At 44.5% G+C, this 19,051-nt stretch overlaps 1 long non-coding RNA gene across 3 annotated transcripts in view; it reads left to right on the top strand.

Moving 5' to 3' along the window:
• Positions 1–19,051, top strand: part of LOC110127639 (uncharacterized) — a 28,221-nt gene that overhangs the window by 7,593 nt on the left and 1,577 nt on the right. For all 3 annotated transcript variants that reach the window (XR_002310846.2, XR_002310845.2, XR_011484711.1), the window contains exon 3: positions 13,821–13,938. This is a non-coding gene — a long non-coding RNA (uncharacterized lncRNA). The remainder of the gene's footprint in view (positions 1–13,820; positions 13,939–19,051) is intronic.

Here is a 19,051-nt window from a genome sequence, read left to right as displayed (position 1 = left end):
CCCCCCACCCCGAAACCATCCACTTCCAGTTTGTGGCTTGTCTTGTCAGTGTAATATTTTTTAATGAACAGAAATTCTTAATTTTAATGTCATCTATTAACTTTTTCTTAATAGCACTTCTTATTTCTTTTTAAGAACTTCCTCCCTACTTCAAGTTTATAAAGGTATTTCCCCATGTATTGTCTTCCAAACATTTTATGATTTTTACCTTTTACACTAAAGCCGTTAGTCTGTTCATAATAATTTTTTATATGGTTTGAGATAGGAGCTAATTTTTTTCCTTTTTTTTAATAAGCACATCAGATTAAGCCAGTACTATGTATTGAAAAATAAATTCCTTTTTTGTGGATCACTAAAGTCACGAGTAACCATTATTGTACATCAAGTGTCCACAAATGTATGGGTCTTTTTCTGGGCTCTTTACCATCTATCTCTGTCTGTGTGCCAATATCCCATCGACTTAATTTCTAAATTCCTTTTTTCCCCCTAATTTTTTTAATTTATTTGACTGTGCCAGGTGTTAGATGTGGCACACAGGATCTTTGCTCTTCTAGTTGTGGCACATGGGATCTTTACTTGCAGGTTGCAAACTCTTAGTTGCGGCATGTGGGATCTAGTTCCCAGACCAGACGTCAAAGCCAGGTCCCCTACACTGGGAGCAGGAGTCTTAAACACTGGGCCAGTCTTAGCCAAAGGGACCAGAGAAGTCCCTTTAAGTTCTTATATAACAGTTCTTGGTATCTGGTAAGGCTTTGGCTTTTTGCTATCTTCATTTTAGATTGTGCTTATCAAATTCCATAAAAATTGTTGGAATCTTTTATTAGAATTGCTTTGAATTTTATTAGAATTGAATTTATTACATATCAATTTGGATAGAGGCGATGTTTTTATGATACTGATTTTCTGATTCATGAACGTGGCATATCTCTCAATTTACATAACTTTGCAAATTCTAACTTTAGTCAGTGTCTTTACACTTTACTCCCAAGCAGTTAGGACCTTAACACACTTTAATTCCTAATACTCCTGCCTGAACTTTTATTCCATAAGTGTGTAGTTTAGTTCTTTTTTAATTTTGGAAGACATCATTAGTGCTGTATTTGTTTAGATTCACTTGTTTCTTATTTGTCTGATTTCATTTTCTGGCTGTGCCGGGTCTTCACTGCTACATGGGCTTTCTCTGGTTGGGGCGAGCAGGGGCTGCTCTTCCTTGTGGTGGCCGGTGGCTTCTCTTGTTGCTGAGTGCAGGCACGAGGCTCATGGGCTTCAGTAGTTGTAGCTCGTGAGCTGAGTATGTGTGGTGCCCTGGCTCAGTTGCTCTGTGGCATGTGGGATCTTCCCAGACCAGGGATTGAACCGATGACTCTTGCATTGGGAGGCGTATTCTTAACCACTGGATCACTAGGGAAGCCCCTAGATACACTTATTTCTTATTGACTACTTTAGTTGGTCCTTACTCCTTCTTGCATTGAATCCTTTCATTTTGGGATTTCTCTTTATCTACCTGAAGTGTATCTTGTACAGTGTGGGACTTCGGGCTACAGTCCCTGGGGCCTGTCTAGTGGTTAGAGATTCTCCCAGGGGGACGGTACCCCTCTCCATCTGGTGCCGTGACTTGATATAGGCTGTTTTCTGTGCCATCTTCTTTCCATTAAGATGTGGGATCTTGCCTTATTCTGGAGGGCCCTCCCTAGAGACCTCCCTTTTTGGGGGGAGGGGGAGAACTTGCTCAGTTCTGCAGATGCCCTCGCTGCCCACTCTCAAAGCTCCACTTGCTCTCTGAATTCCAGCCTTTGCTTAAGTTTGTTTGACATGTAAATATTCCTTGCTGACTTGCCAGTTCTTTGATGCATTTTAAAAGATGTCATAGTTTTCCTTCAACATTGGTAGCTGTTTGTGGTGAGAGTAAGCCGGGGTACCTGGTATGCTATGTTGTTGTTTAGTCGCTAATTTGTGTCTGACTCTTTTATGACCCCATGGACTGTAGCCCACCAGGCTTCTCTGTCCATGGAATTTCCCAGGTAAGAATACTGGAGTGGATTGCTATTTTCCTTCTCCAGGGGATCTTCCTGACTCAGGGATCAAACCCAGGTCTCCTGCATTGGCAGGTGGATTCTTTACCAACTGAGCTATCAGGGAAGTCCCAGTATGCAGTTCATAGTTGATGTTCATGTCCTATATAGTTTATGTTCCTGTTGGAAATCTTAAGATTTCCACTATAAGGAAAGTTTTAGATGAAAAAAAAAAAAAACAAAACTGCTCAGTGCTAGGTAAATATGTCATTTTTATTTTCATTCACATGGCATCTGTTATACTTCAACTGCATGCCTTTGTAATCTGCAGTCTTATTAATGAAATCATTTACTCAACATTTATTAAATCTGAACAGTAGACGGGACCTTCAAAGTCACTAACCCTAATGAAGAAACAAACGCAGAAAAAGTCACATGAAAACCGTGTGCTACATTGAAGTTCAGACACATACATCTACCTCCTAATAATTATTAATAGTTTTCAACTTACTTCTTTATTTCGTATTCTTGATCTTAACTAGTACTATGGGAGCGACTAATTCTTCCTCTGGAATTGTCATGTTTTATCTTCTTTCTCAATGAAAGCTGGTTTGCTCTTCCAAAATTATCGCGTTCTTTGTAGCAAGAAGGTGGCTTTTGCTGTCAAGTGTGACATGCGTCTGCCTTGCCTTCTGGTTACTACTGAGTGGAAGAAGCATTGCAATTTGCAGGGGCTTTTTCTGAGATTTTTTCAGGTTGAAGCTTTATCTGTCATGGGTGCCTGGCTTACTGATGAGATTTTATATCCATTTTTATTTTTATTATTTTAAATTTGTTTTTAAAATTTTTATTTGGCTCCATCGAGTCTTAGTTGCGGCACACAGAATGTTTAGTTGTGGCATGCAAATTCTTAGTTGTGGCCTGTGCAATCTAGTCCCCTGACCAAGGGTCAGACCTGGATGCCGTGCACTGGGAGTGCAGTCTTAGCTGCTGGACCACCAGAGAAGTCCCTGTGTCCATTTTCAGAAGACAGGGCAGGTTGGTGAGTGCTGTATTCCCCCCTTTCCTCTTCTAGGTTGACGTTGCTGGCCTGGGCTTTGTATAATGATGATGATGGCCAGCAGCAGCTTTGTGAGGGGTCACTTTTAGTCTGAGCAACTGTTACTTTCCAATGAGTTACCCCTGGGCATTTCCTCAGGGCAAGTGTCATTTAGAGGCCTGCAGGCCTTGTGAATATTAAGAGGTTTTCAGTCTATTTTAAAATAGATTAAAAATATATATATATATATTAATCTGTCAGCAGTGGCCTGCTTCAGGGACAGGGGCTTTGGCTGCAGCAGACCTGGGTCACTCAGAGTTACCCACCATAGAGCCACCGAACAGACAACCCACAGACTGCAGAACAATTACACCAAAGAAGTTCTCACACTGCTAAGAAAGTTTGCGGACCCACAACAGATTTCCCAACCTAGGGATCTGGCAAACGGACTGAGAACCCCCAGGGAATTTGACTTTGGAGGCCAGTGGGATTTGATTCAGAACTTCCACAGGACTGGGGAAACAGACCCTTCGAGGGTACAAACAAAACCTTGTGCACACCAGGACCCAGGAGAAAGGAGCAGTGACCCCACAAGAGACTGAACCAGACTTGCCTGTGAGTGTCTAGGAGTCTCCGGCAGGGGCGTGTGTCGACAGTGGCCTGCCATGGGTTCAGAGGCACTGAATACAACAGTCCTGGCATATGTCCTTTTGAAGGAGGTTGCCATTACTGCCATTACCCCCATTACCCCTACCATAGTTTGGCCTCAGGCTAAACTACAGGGAGGGAACACAGCCCCACTAACATCAACAGAAAATTGGATTAAAGATTTACTGAGCATGGCCCCACCCATCAGAGCAAGACCTAGATTCCCCCATAGCCAGTCCCTCCCATCAGGAAGCTTCCGTAAGCCTCTTATCCTTCTCCATCAGAGGGCAGACAGAATGGAAACCACAATTACAGAAAACTAACCAAACTGATCACTTGGATCACAGTGTCTAACTCCTCAATGAAACTATAAGCCATGCCATGTGGGGACATGCCATGGTGGAGAGTTCTGACAAAACGTGGTCTATTGGAGAAGGGAATGGCAAACCACTTCAGTATTCTTGCCTTGAGAACCCCATGAACAGTACGAAAAGGCAAAAACATACGACAGCGAAAGATGAACGCCCCAGGTTGGTAGGTGCCCAATATGCCACTGTAGCCAGATCAAATGTGCCTTTTCATGGGCAGTGGACATACTGGATATTAGGACTTTGCTTTGTGTCTAAAAAGCAAACAGTCTTTGGAAGTTGATCTGAGCTGTGGAGTTGAAACCCATGTGCAGGGCAAGATCTCCCAGTGGACACTGGCTCCGAAGCTTCTGCACAGGTGATCATATTGTGTCCAGCTTCTTGAGACTGGATTCTTTCACTTAACAATATACATAATAGATAATGTTTATCCTTGTCCTTCTTTGGGGTGATGGCTCATTCCTTTCTTTTGCTAAGCAGTATTTCATTGCATGTGTAAGGGAGGAAAAAAATTTTTCCTGTACTATTCTAGGTTCTTAGTTGAGACTTCCCCGTTTAAAAAAAAAAAAAAAAAAAGGCACAACAAAGAAAAAATATATTACCAGGAAAAAACCCAGAAGTTTAATAACATGTCTACCTCCTATTTATTGATGAAAGTAAAAGAGGAGAGTGAAAAAATTGGCTTAAAGCTTAACATTCAGAAAACTAAGATCATGGCATCTGGTCCCATCAATCACCTCATGGGAAATAGATGGGGAGACAGTGGAAGCAGTGTCAGACTTTATTTTTTTGGGCTCCAAAATCACTGCAGATAGTGATTGCAGCCATGAAATTAAAAGACACTTACTCCCTGGAAGGAAAGTTATGACCAACCTAGACAGCATATTGAAAAGCAGAGACATTACTTTGCCAACAAAGGTCCGTCTGGTCAAGGCTATGGTTTTTCCAGTGGTCATGTATGGATGTGAGAGTTGGACTGTGAAGAAAGCTGAGTGCTGAAAAATTGATGCTTTTGAACTGTTGTGTTGGAGAAGACTCTTGAGAGTCCCTTGGACTACAAGGAGATCCAACCAGTCCATCCTAAAGAAGATCAGTCCTGGGTGTTCATTGGAAGGACTGATGCTGAAGCTGAAACTTGAATACTTAGGCCACCTCATGCAAAGAGTTGACTCGTTGTAAAAGACCCTGATTCTGGGAGGGATTGGGGGCAGGAGGAGAACGGTACGATAAGAGGATGAGATGGTTGGATGGCATCACCGACTCGATGGGCATGAGTCTGAGCAAACTCTGGGAGTTGGTGATGGACAGGGAGGCCTGGCGTGCTTTGATTCATGGGGTCGCAAAGAGTCAGACATGACTGAGTGACTGAACTGAACTGAACTGACCCTGGAAAACTGAGTCACTCCCTGAAATGCCCAAAGCCATCACCTTACATCTGCCCGCAATGCGGGAGACCAGGATGTGATCCCTGGGTTGGCAAGATCCCCTGGAGAAGGGAACGGCTACCCACTCCGGTATTCTGGCCTGGAGAATTCCATGGACTGTATAGTCCATGGGGTTGCAAAGAGTTGGACAAGACTGAGCGACTTTCACTTTCATCACCTTAAATGCCATCTTCAGATGCAAACAAAAGGAAGACCTTGGGGGAGAGGGAAGCCATTATGACAGGTTATCATGAAAAACACAGTAAAGAAGCAAATGATTGTTTGCAGATTTAAGCCTGGACTTTGCTGTTGGTAAGAGCTACTTGAGATTTAATCATCTGTCTATTTCTGGTGCACAGAGGGACAGCCCTTAAATACGGAGCTTTCTCTATTGTAAATGTCCTTCACAAAAGGGTAATCACTACTCAGTTTTCTCTCTTTTTTTACACTGAAATAATCCTTACACTAGAGAGTCATATTTTGGGGTGGCATATTCTAGTCGCCTTGACATGGATGTACTCCACTTTGTCTGCATGCTTCTGTTGAAGGATATCCGATTTCTTCAAGTTCTTAGTTATTATGAATAGTGCTGCTGTGCATAATTGCATCCTTGTTTGAATTTGGAGATGGATTTTCAAAACAGTTGACCAAATACTGAAAGCATGATTGTTGGATACCAAGGTGAAACTTTTTTAGTTTTGGAAAAAACTGCCCAGCTGTCTTACAAAGTGACTGTGCATGCATCCCAGCAGTGAGGGGGGGTTCCTGTTATTCCTCACCCTCCAGCAGTGGGTGCTGGCATATGTATGGAGCTTAACAGAGCTCACAGGTGTGGTGTGAATGGTGTGGACCTAACAGAAGTGGAAGATGTTAAGAAGAGGTGGCGAGAATACACAGAAGAACTATACAGAAAGATCTTCAGGACCCAGATAACCATGATGGTGTGATTACTCACCTAGAACCAGACATTGTGGAATTCGAAGTCAAGTGGGCCTTAGGGAGCATCACTATAAACAGAGCCAGTGGAGGTGATGGAATTCCAGCTGAGCTATTTCAAATCCTAAAAGATAATGCTATTAAAGTGCTGCACTCAATATGCGAGCAAATTTGGAAAACTCAGCAGTGACTACAGGACTGGAAAAGGTCAGTTTTCATTCCAATCCCAAATAAAGGCAGTGCCAAAGAATGTTCAAAAACTACTGCACAATTGTACTCATCTTACACGCTAGCAAAGTAATGGCTCAAAATTCTCCAAGCCAGGCTTCAACAGTATGTGAACTGTGTAGTTCCAGATGTTCAAGCTGGATTTAGAAAAGGCAGAGGAACCAGAGATCAAATGGCCAACATCCACTGGATCATTGAAAAAGCAAAAGAGTTCCAGAAAAACATCTAGTTCTGCTTTACTGACTATGCCAAAGCCTTTGACTGTGTGGATCAGAATAAACTGTGGAAAATTCTTCAAGAGATGGAAACACCAGACCACCTGACCTGGGCTTCCAGACAACCAGAGGGGGAGATGATGGTGATGGAAGCCGGGTCTCCTCAGGACGCACTGGGGCTTCACCTTTGGGACCCTGTGTCATCCTTTCACACTGACAGGAGCCCCATCTCCTCAGGACCTGCTGGGAGCTGGAGGTGCTGAAGGAAAAGGTGAGGAAAAGTTGTAGAAGGGTCTATTCAAGTTCTTTTTCCATTTAAAACCTTGGGTTGTCTGCAAGGGCCTGTAGCCCCGCTGGCCCAAGCCAGCCCCACCACGCGGTTCTCCTGACAGCATTGGCCTTGATGAGTCCAGCCTGGCATTGTGTGCGTGCGGAGGGAATTCGTGCACCGCACATTGCTTGCCGTGGGGCATGGGCACGCTTCCTCCCTGGTGCTGGCGGGAAAGGGACAGACGCCCGGCCAGCGAGTGCATGGACTCTCCAGCTACACGTGGACGCGGTCCAGGTGCAGCGGGGTTTGCTCAGCCCTGGCTGCGGATCCCCCCGGGCCCTGTAGTGAGGCCCGCGCCTTTCCAAGGAGCGCCCCTTGCGTGGGTCTGGGGCCGAGGACGCCTGGTGCACCTGTGCGCCTCCTCCCAGCTCCTGCCGTGTGTCCCAGGCGAGCTGGCAGGGGTCTTGGGAGCCAGAGTTCGGTGGATGCGAGTGCCCCTTTTGTGGGTTCCTGCTCCTGTTAGAATCCGTTTGAACCACAGGTAAGGGGACTGGAGCTCAGTGGTGGTGCGTGGAGGGAAACACATATTACACTCTACCTGTTGGCACAGCCTTGGCACCCCCTAACCTGGCGGTCTTGGGAAGGGCTCACCCTTGGGATAAGGTTTTGAGGGCATTCCCAAGCCTACCCCCTGGTATAAAGCTCAGTCATGGTTTTCCCAAGCAGCCTAGTGCCCCCAGTGAGGTCTCTGTAAGCAGAACCTGAGAGGGGCCGTTGCTGTGAGAGTGTCGCCTTTGGCCTAATGGAGAGTCCAAGGTATTTATCCTTCATGGAGATCTCACCTGTTGGGACCCTGGGAAGCCCCACTCTGGACGGCTGGCTCAGCCCTGCTTCCTTCTCTTTTGCAGTCTTTCCAGCCCTTGGCCTCTTGCTGGGATGGGAAAGGGAAAAGTGAAAGTGGAAGTTGCTCAGTCATGTCTGACTCTTAGGGACCCTGTGGACTTACAGTCCATGGAATTCTCCAGGCCAGAATACTGGAGTGGGTAGCCTACCCCTTCTCCAGGGGAGTCTTCCCAACCCAGGGATTGAACCCAGCTTTCCCGCATTGCAGGCAGATTCTTTACCAGCTGAGCTATCAGGGAAGCCCAGGGAAAGGGAAGGGTTTCAGAATTACACCTTAGAGGGGCATGGATTAAAAAACCTGGTGGCCACCCAGTGGAACAGAAGGGGGAGGGCACCTTGCTGTCCTTTCATTGTGGAGTTATGGCTGTCCTGCTGAGGGGGCCTTTCTATGGAGACCGTGTGCAGTGAGTTTGGTATCTTGGAACTGGATAAAAATTCATTTTAAATGTTTAAAAGTTTTAAATTATGTTGTTCTTTAGTTTAAAAACAAAACCCCTGGAACCTCTAACTTTTTGTAAATTGAAGGCTAAAAATTGAAGGTCTATTTTCCTTCCACTGTGGCATTCTATGAAGAAATGTGCGTTTTTTGAGAAAAGAGTGAGAAAAGGGAAGGAAACAGAAAACCCAGTGGTGCTCCAGCAGTTTGGCAAAGGCCCCGAGAGGCCACTTGTAAATGCCGCGCTGTTGGGAGCCTACAGGCAGTCTCTTCCTGTGGCTGGTGGGCACAGAGCTCTGTAGGCTTGTCCTTTGCATGGGTGCCCTTGTGTGTGGAAATTCAGCTCAGAGCTATCTCCTGATGAGTAAGAATTTCCTAGGCAAGTTTCCCAGGCCAATCCCACAGGGCCAGGGGCTCCTTCCGGCATTGTATCTGTCTGTCTAACTGAAAACCAGTGAGGACATCTTTAAATCTGGCCCATCACTGCAGGCCTTAGAGTAGGCCTGGGTGATATTTCCCCTCTCCCTCAATAGGCTTGGTTTCCAGGAATGAATTATAGTCAGATGTTCATGTTTTTACAGAAGAGGAAGCAGACCCAGAGAGGGTGGAGGACTGTCCAAGGGAGAATGGGATATCCTTCCAGGAACCCTGGCTCCTGGGTTTTTGATGAACTTTCTACACAGCATGGTCTTTAATCAGCAAGTGTTGACATTGAGGATAAACTATGGGTGAAAAGGTAAACGGCTTTTTTAAAGAATGTGCCTACCAGCTGTGCATCTTACGGAGTATTTTCACTGCATCCCCAACCTTGGGAGAGTGCTGGGCACAGGGCAGATGCCTCATAGTTTTTATTGAATAAGTTCAGTTTCACATAATTATATCCATGGAAGGGTCAGCAACACTATGAGGTCTATTAGAACAGTGGTCTTCACAGTTGGTACTTCACAGATCATTAAAGAAAACTTATATGAGGACTGTAGTAGAATTGCTAGGTTTTAAGTTTAACCCACACGGACATTTATGATCTCTCCATTTTCGTTTCTAATTTTGTTAATTTGGTTCTTCTCCCTTTGTTTCTTAATGAGTCTTGCTAATGGTTTGTCAATTTTGTTTATTTTTTCAAAAAACCAGCTTTTAGCTTTGTTAATTTTTGCTATGATCTCTTTAGTTTCTTTTGCATTTATTTCTGCCCTAATTTTTAAGATTTCTTTCCTTCTACTAACCCTGGGGTTCTTCATTTCTTCCTCCTCTAGTTGCTTTAGGTGTAGAGTTAGGTTATTTATTTGACTTTTTTCTTGTTTATTGAGGTAGGCCTGTAATGCTATGAATCTTCCCCTTAGCACTGCTTTTACAGTGTCCCATAGGTTTTGGGTTGATGTGTTTTCATTTTCATTCATTTCTATGCATATTTTGATTTCTTTTTTGATTCCACACGGACATTTAAAAAATGGAACCAGCCTCTCCCATCATAGCCAAGGCTGTCGGAGGTCTGTTGAGGGCCTCTCGCAAGGGGGGTCCTCCCTGTTGGGACACCCCTGCTTCGTCATCTCCCTAAGCCAGCAACCTGGGGCAGCTGAGCACACTTGAAGTTCCTTCCTTGACTTCAGGCGTTTTTGTGGAAGACAATTTTTTGACGGACAGGGGTGGAGGAAGGCTTTGGGATGATTCAAGTGAATTATATTTCTTGTGCACTTTATTTCTATTATTATTACACCAATTCCACTGCAGATCAGCAGGCATTAGATCCTGGAGGTTGGGGGCCCCTGCTTTAGTTCCCCCTTTCATCCTCTACACAGCTCCAGCCTGCTTCCTCCTCTTCCGCCTGCAGAACTCTCTGGCTGGGCTTTTCTGAATATGACGAGGAGCCTCCTTCCCTCACTTCCTTTCCTGATCCTGAGTCCCTTCTCTTAACTGGGTCTCCCTGCTCTCCATTTAGGCACCTTTGCACGCTCTGCATGTATTCCCCCAGCATCTTGAGTATGTTTTTGTATGATTGTTTACTATCAGTATACCTTCTGTGGCCAGGTATCTGTTTCAATCTTTACCAATTATTACTGGGTTTGTTTGCTCTAGAGTTCTTGGACAGTTTGAGTACAGATTCTTTGTCAGATATGCATTTTTTAGGAAAACGATTGTATTTATTTTTGGCTGTGTTGGGTCTTCGTGTGTGGGCATTTCCCTAGTTTGGGTGAGCATGGGCCGTAACCAGTGGTGTGCGGGCGTCTCACTGCAGCGGCTCCTCTTGTTGTGGGGCACAGGCTCCCGGGCTTCAGTAGCTGCAGTATGTCAGCTCGGCGCTGTGGCTTCCAGGCTCTAGAGCACAGGCTCCGCAGTTGTGGCACACGGGCTCCATAGCATGTGGGATCTTCCCATCCCAGGGATCACACCTGCATCTCCAGCACTGGGGCGGATTCTTTACCACGGAGCCACCAGGGCATATTTTCAATTCTAGTTTTCCACACATGTATCTGGTGAAAGAGGCCAGGATCAAGAGGCCTGGCAGCTGGGAATCCTCAGCTGCAGTTCTGGCTGTGCCATCGAAAGTTCTGGGGCCTTTGGCGAGCACCTCAACTTCCCTGGGACTGTTTCCTCCCCTCAGAAATGCCCTGCTGTTGCACTGTAGCCCACCAAGCTCCTCCGTCCCTGGGATTTCTGAGGCCAGAATACTGGAGGGGGTGCCATTTCCTTCTCTACAAGATAGCATTTTGAAGATATTTCTTCTGGATATTGGTTTTGATGGAGGAAGGGGGATCCCTTCCAGGGCTTGAGCGGGTTCTTGTCTGACACTTGGAAATGAGTTGTTCGAGGAGAGGAGTGCTGTCCAAGCGAGAGGCTTTATTGGGAAGGGCTGCCGGGGCGGAGGGCAGGGGGTGAGGGGAACGGAGAGAACTGCTCTGCCACGTGCCTCACAGTCTCAGGTTTTATGGTCATTGGGTTAGTTTCTGGTTTGTCTCTTGCCAGTCATTCTGAATTGGGATCCTTCCTGGGGGCACACGCATCACTCAGCCGAGATGGATTCCAGTGAGGAGGATCCTGGAAAGTTGGTAGGACCTCTGGACTGGAGTCTCGCATCTCCTTCTGACCGCTCCAGAATCCTGGTTGGTGGCAGCTTGTGAGTTCCTGGTTCCTCACCAGGACCTCCTGCTGCAGGATGACTCCTGCCAGTGGTTTCTCTGGAGCCTGGCAATGGTGGGTGGTCAGTGGTTCCCTTAACAGTTTGTCTTTTGGTTTTCTTGAATAAGGTCCTTCACCAAGTAAAGGTATACATTTTTAAAAGTCATGTTTTAATTAATTTATATTAAAAATTTGGTAAGTTGGCTTTTTTGGTTGTGTGTTGGAACTCATCACCAAACCACAGGTCATGTAGATCTTTTGTTGTTTTCTAAAATTTTTATAGTTTTTTAATTATGATGTCAGTTGCAGAGTTTGTGTTTATGTTCATTTCATTCCATATTTTTTTTAAACATTTACTTTTTTATTTTTTAAAAATTTATTTGTTTTAGTTGAAGGATAATTGCTTTACAGAATTTTGCTGTTTTCTGTCAAACCTCAATATGAATCAGCCAGAGGTACACATATATCCCCTCCTTTTTGAACCTCTCTTGCATCTCCCTCCCCATTCCACCCCTCTGGGTTGATACAGAGCCCCTGTTTGAGTTTCCTGAGCCATACAGAAAATTTATTTATTTTTAATTGACTGATGATTGCTTTACAGTATTGGTTTGATTTCTGGCATACATCCACATGACTTAACCGTAGGTGCACATATGTCCTCTCCCTCTTGATTCTCCCTCCCCCCTCCCGCCCAGTCCCGCCTCTGGGTCATCACAGAGCCCCAGTGTCCGCCCTGAGTGGCACAGCAGGTTCCTGTTGGCTGTCTTTCTCACCCATGTTGGTGCACATGTTGCTCTCCATTCACCCCCCTCCCCCACTCCCTCTTGTGCCCCAGCCTTGTCCGTAAGTCTGTCGCCTCTGTCTGCGTCTCCATTGCTAATCTGCAAACAGATTCGTCAGTACCAGCCTTCTAGATTCCATATATATGCTAATGTATGATATTCGTTTTGCTCTAGGTTCATCCACTTCATCAGAAGTGCCTCAAATGTGATCCTTTTTGTGGCCGCATTCCATGCAGGCTCTGACTGTTCCTCACCGTGTTTTGAGGAGGGTCGTGGAGCTCTTCTGCTCCATTTGGGTTTGGGCTTCCAGTCTGGGCGCTCCCGCAGAGCTGCTTCTGGGGGAGCCCTCTGGGCTGTGTGAGCGCGGGGCTGCCCGCTCTTCTCCGGCGGCCCGCAGGGGGCGCCAAAGCCCCCTCTGACCCGCGGGCGCAGGACGCTTTGCCTTCAGACTGGGCTGGGTGACCAGCTGGCTCAGGGCCGCCAGGGCTCGGGCTTCTGGATAACGGGGCTGCGTCCAGGCTGAGAGGAGCGGGCTTGCCTCAGTGCCCCAGCAGGGAGGCGCTGCAGGAGGGAAAAATGAGGACGAAGTAGACGTTTCCTGTGTCCAGGTGAACGCTGACCGGAGGTCCATCTCAGCGGACTCAGGGGGGAAAGCGGTCCATGTGCCAAATGGTGGGTTTTTAGTTAAATTTCTGTTAGATGATCTAGAGGATGACCAGTGATGTTCTTTAGTGTAGGTGGCCAGTTTTCCTGTCACTGTTTCTTGAGAAGACTGTCCTTTCCTCTTGGCATGTTCCTGGTTTGATTTTCATGAACTGACCATGTACATGCGGGTTCGTTCCTGGGCTCTCTGTTCTTTCCTCGAGTCCATGTGTCTGTGTTCGTGCGAGATCCTCACTGTTGTGGTTACTACCGCTCCGTGATGTAGTTTGAAGTCGGAGAGGAAGATGCTACCAGGTGTGTTCTTTTTCTCAGTCTTTTTGGCTTTTCAAGGTCCTTAGTTGTTACAGACTAATATTAGGAATATTTCTATTTCTATGAAAAATGCCATTGGATATTTTTTTGTGATTGCAGTGCATTTGCTGATGGCTTTGGTTGGAATGGGCATTCTAATTACTCATTGTTCCAGTGCTTGAGTGTGGAATAAATATATTTGTGTTTTCTTTGGTTTATCAGTGCTTTCTAGTTATCTAGTTTCTATCATATGGAAATAGACTAGTGGTCTTTTATGTCCTTGGTTAAATTTGTTGCTAGATGTTTTATTCTTTTTGATGCAATTATAAGTGGGATTTTCTTAATTTTTTTCTGATTGTCAGTAGTGTATAGAAACACAACTGATTTTTGTATATTAATTTCAAGTTATTCAACTTTACTGAATGTATTCTAACACCTTTTTATGAAGTTATGTAGAAAATTTTATTTGTAAAATCTGTTTCTCCTGCAGTAGGTCATCCAGAGGACCTAAGACATAGTGGCTACTAATGGACTCTTTCCACGGTGCTTCTTCATGCCATACTCCTGCAAGGACAGTGAGTATCACAGCTTCCCTTGAACTTGATCCGGTAAGTCTTGGCCTCTATAAGAAAGTTTCATGCCTGTCTTACCTGATTTTCTTTTGTGTATTGACGTGGTTGTTTTGAAAAATAATTTACTTTCCAGTAATCTAGAATGTAGAGAAAGCTCCTAATAATGGTAAAAAGTACTCCCATTTACCACATCACCTAAAATACTCCATGTGTTTTATCCAAAATGAACGCTTTCTTCTGCGGAACCAGCACATAACCACCGAAATCAGGAAATCATATGGTTTCCACATTATAATGTAATTCACAGGCCTACTTCCACTTTCAGCAGTGTCCCAGTTGTATGAATATATCTTTTTTCCCGTCCTCATCTAGTTTTTGTTTGGAGTGTTACTGAGATTTTTGGTCATTTGGACAACCTTGGTGGACTTAAAGCAGACAAGGTGAATATGCGATCAGAGTGGCCTTTTCTGTATGGAATTTTTTTCACTAAAAATGTTTGTAATGTTTATTCATGTTGTAACATGTATCAATACTACATTCTTTTTTCCCATTGTAATTAAAAATAAATAACATGCCATTTGCCATTTAAATCATTGTAAACATACAGTGTTGTAGTATGAACTAATTGACTTGTACAAACCAGTTTAGTAACATGTGTACCTTGTGTGTTCTTTGGAGAAACCATTCAGTGTCTAAGGCATTGCCCTCGTAAAGAAGTGTGCCCAGGTTCAATCCTTGGTCAAGGAACTAGATCCCCCATGCCACAGCTAAGAGTTTGCATGTTGCAGCTAAATATCTGGCTTGACTAAATGAAGGTCAGCTCGGCGCAGCCAAATAAACAAACAAATAAAAGGAAAGAAGGGTATGGTTGTTGTGCAGATTTACATCTTAGCCTTTCCTATTGATAAAGAGTTTCTCAAGACTGTCTTCCTTCTATCTGGTATAGAGAGAAACTTCCTTTGAAATGAGATTTCTCTTGTCAGTGTGACCCACAGAAGAGCCATGTTGACCTGGGTTTCAGAGATGATCATGTGTCCTCTAAGAAAATTAATTAGCTCCAAATAATTCTCATGCTTTTAATTCTCATGAAATTAAAAGACACTCCTTGGGAGAAAAGTTATGACCCACCTAGACAGCATACTAAAAAGCCGAGACATTACTTTGGCAAGAAAGGTCCGACTAGTCAAGGCTATGGTTTTTCCAGTAGTCATGTATGGATGTGAGAGTTGGACTATAAAAAAAGCTGAGCGCTGAAGAATTGATGCTTTTGAACTGTGGTATTTGAGAAGACTCTTGAGAGTCCCTTGGACTGCAAGAAGATCCAACCAGTCCATCCTAAAGAAAATTAGTCCTGAATATTCATTGGAAGGACTGATGTCGAAGCTGAAACTCTTGGCCACCTGATGCGAAGAACTGACTCATTTGAAAAGCCCCTGATGCTGGGAAAGATTGAAGGTGAGAGGAGAAGGGGATGGCAGAGGATGAGATGGTTAGATGGCATCACCGACTCGATGGGCATGAGTTTGAGTAAAGTTTGGAAGTTGGTGATGGACAGGGAGGCCTGATGTGCTGTGGTCCATGAGGTCACAAAGAGTTGAACATGACTGAGTGACTGAACTGAACTGATGTATGTTCTGGGACAAACACTAACTCCCCACTCAAAAACTTGAGTTTTGGGGAAAACTGTTGCTTTGGAGATAACAGCTTGGTAATGAATCAGTAGGGAAGAGGGAGGACGAGATAGCTGCCCTCCTTACTGGGAATCAGGTGGTCCCAACTATAGAACCAGACTGGGACTATAACACGGCTGAAGGAAGATGGGATCAGAGTCATTTTGTCCGATGTGTTCTCGAAGGACTCAGGCAAACGCGTGCTAAGACTTTAAACTGCCAAATTGGCAAACAGAACAGGAAGAGAAGGAAGCTCCTGGTAAATTCCTAGATAGACTGAAGGAAGCCCATCACAGATTCACTGAGATTGATCCTGAAAGTGAAGAGGGGAGAGAGATAGATAGATTAAAGGATAGATTTCTCACTCAGTTGGCTCCAGGTATCTGCCATAAGCTATTAAAACAGGATCAAAGCAGTCTTTAGATAATCTGTTGCACCTGGTTCGAACAGGGACTATGAGGAAAAGAAAGAAAGGCAGAGAAAGACAAGGGAACAGGCGGAAGCCCTTGTTATGTCTGTCAGAACCGTTCTTAAACAGCCTGAGAAAAATACCCAGAGGGACCCAGGTGAAAAGGGATGGGCTTGCTATTACTGTGGAAAGGAGGAGCACCTCAAGCAGGATTGCCCTCAGGTGTCTTAAGCCGCCCCCAGCTCCATGTTCTGTCTGCAAGGGACCACACTGGAGAAGAGACTGCCCCCAGAGGCATAGGTTTGAGGGACCTAGGTTTCAAGAAAACCAGGACTGAAGGTGCCCAGGGGTCCCCACACAAGCTCCCATCCTGATCACACGCGAGGAACCCCAGTTACTAATAACTGTGGGGGCCAATCTGTCAATTTCCTTTTACACACTGGGGCAACTTACTCTGTGCTTATTGAAGCCCCTGGTCCACTTTCTTTCTGATCTGCTTCCATAGTGGGACTGTCAGGACGAGCCAAACGTTATTATTTCACTCGTCCTCTAAGCTGCAACTGGGACTCTGTGCTATTTTCACACATGTTTCTGATCGTGCCAGAGTCTCCCTCAACCCCTTTAGGGGAGGGATATACTGAGCAAGGTCCATGCCTCTGTTTTCATAAATATGGAGCCCTCCCTTTCTCTCCCATTAATTGAACAAAATGTAAATCCTAGAATGTGGGCTGATGGAAAATCTGTGGGTGGAGCACAGAATGCTATTCCTGTAGTTGTCAAGTTCAAAGACCTGCACTTATTTCCACATCAAAAGCAGTATCCCCTGAAACCTGAGGTTAAGGAAGGTTAAAACCCATCATCAAGAATTCAAAGGAGCAGGGACTATTAATTCCCTGTAACAGTTCATGCAACACTCCTATTTTGGGTATAAAGAAGTCAAATGATAAGTGGAGACTAGTTCAAGATTTACAAATAATAAATGAGGCTGCAGTTCCTTTACACCCCATGGTGCCTAATCCTTATGCTCTATTGTCTGAAATCCCTAAACGAGCCAAATATTTTTCAATATGCTTTCTAGAATTAAACCTATACTAAATCATCCCCTACCTATGACTTTAAGACAATTGAGAGGATTTTGGGGCATCACAGGCTACTGCTGCATTTGGATTCTGGGTTATGGGGAATTTACCCAGCCTTTATATAAACTTATAACTGAAACTCAGCAAGCCCAAACCAACAAACTGGTGTGGTCTCCAGGTACTCACAAGGCTTTTAAGGCTCTTCACACTGCTCTCCTGCAAGCTCCTGCTTTAAGCTCGCCCACAGGGTCAGACTTTTAATTTGACACTGAAAGAAAAGGTATGGCCTTGGGCGTTTTGGCACAACCCTGAGGGCCTCACCAGCAGCCTATAGAGTGGAATCTTACACCATGAAGTTAATACTTGGATGACAGACAGTTGGCTTCTTAAATATCAGTCACTGTTGTTAGAAGGACCAATAGCTAAGCTTAAAGTTTGTGGGAACTTAAATCCTGCCACTTTCCTTCCTGAGAAGGAAAATGAGACACCTGATCACTATTGGGAATTTCTAACTTTAAACCATGCAGCTTGGGAAGACTCCATTTGACAACCTGACATGAAAATATTTACAGATGGCAGTTTTTTTGTTTGGGATGGGAAGCAGGTTGTGCCATGGTGACAGCTAAACAGGTTTTAGAAGCAAAATCTCTCCCCCAGGGAACAAGTGCTCAGCTAGCAGAGCTTGTGTCTCTGACTGGAGCTCTAGAGTTAAGCAAAGGGCACCAAATAAATATCTACACTGATTCTAAGTATGCTTATTTGACTTTACATGCTCATGGTGCAATATGGAAAGAAAGACAGTTTAAAATGGCAACAGGAGAACCTATTAAGCATTTCAGAGAGATTGAGAGACTTTTAACTGCTATATATTGTCCTGAAGAAGTAGCTGTTATGCAAAGGGCACAGCAGGGATGGGAGTAAAGTAGCCAAGGGTAATCAGCTGGCTGACCGTGAAGCCAGAAAAGCGGCACTTTACGAAACCCCTTCACTGCAGACGCCTTTGATCTGGACAGGTCCTATGAAACAGGAAAAACCATAATATACTGCAGAAGAATTAGAAAGATATGAGAAAAGAGGAGCAAAGATTACTGATAAAGGATGGTTACAGTCCAAGCATGGATGATTAATAATTCCTGAAAATGTTCAATGGAAAATTCTTAAGGGTTTACACCAGAGTTTTCATTTAGGTGTTGAAAGTACTTACCAGATGGCTTCTCGTTTGTTTGAAGGTAAAAATATAATGAAAACTTTAAAGAGCATTATCAAAAGATGGGAGGTTTGTCAGAAAAATTACCCAAAGACAGAAAAGCTAGCAAAATCTGGGTTACAATGAAGTGGAAAATACCCTGGAGTGGACTGGGAAATTGATTTTACTCATATGCCAAAAGCAAATGGATATTCTTGGTTACAAGTTTGGGTGGATACTTTTACTGGATGGATTGAGGCTTTTCCCTGTCGTAGTGAACAGGCTAAGGAAGTTATAAGGATTTTAATCCATGAAATTATCCCCAGGTTTGGGGCTGCCACGGAGCCTTCAGAGTGACAATGGCTCCGCCTTTAAAGCTTCTGTAACTCGGGTTGTCAGAAGCTCTAGGAATAGAATGTCACTTACCCTGTTCCTGGAGATCCCAATCCTCAGGAAAGGTTGAAAAAGCTAATGACATTATTAAGAGACCTCTGCACAAATTAACTCAAGAGACGCAGGGCAATGCTTAAAAGTTCTACCCATAGCTTTAATGAGGGCTCAAATTGCCCCCCAAAAGGAGGGACTATCCCCCTTTGAATGTATTTATGGAAGTCCCTTCTTATTCACAGACATTGTTTTAGACCCTGTAGCCTTAGAATTAACTAATTATTTAATTCAGCTCTCAGCTTTTCAACAGGCATTAAAGGAACTCCAGGAGGTGACTTCTGACCCAGCCTCTGAGTCAAGCAAGCCTCTATTTGAGCCAGGAACCAAGATCTCGATAAAAACATTGGGGTCTGTGGGC

This window comes from Odocoileus virginianus, chromosome 30 (genome assembly GCF_023699985.2).
Source record: "Odocoileus virginianus isolate 20LAN1187 ecotype Illinois chromosome 30, Ovbor_1.2, whole genome shotgun sequence".
Lineage (NCBI taxonomy): Eukaryota > Metazoa > Chordata > Mammalia > Artiodactyla > Cervidae > Odocoileus > Odocoileus virginianus.
This window is presented reverse-complemented; position numbering and strand designations above follow the sequence as displayed.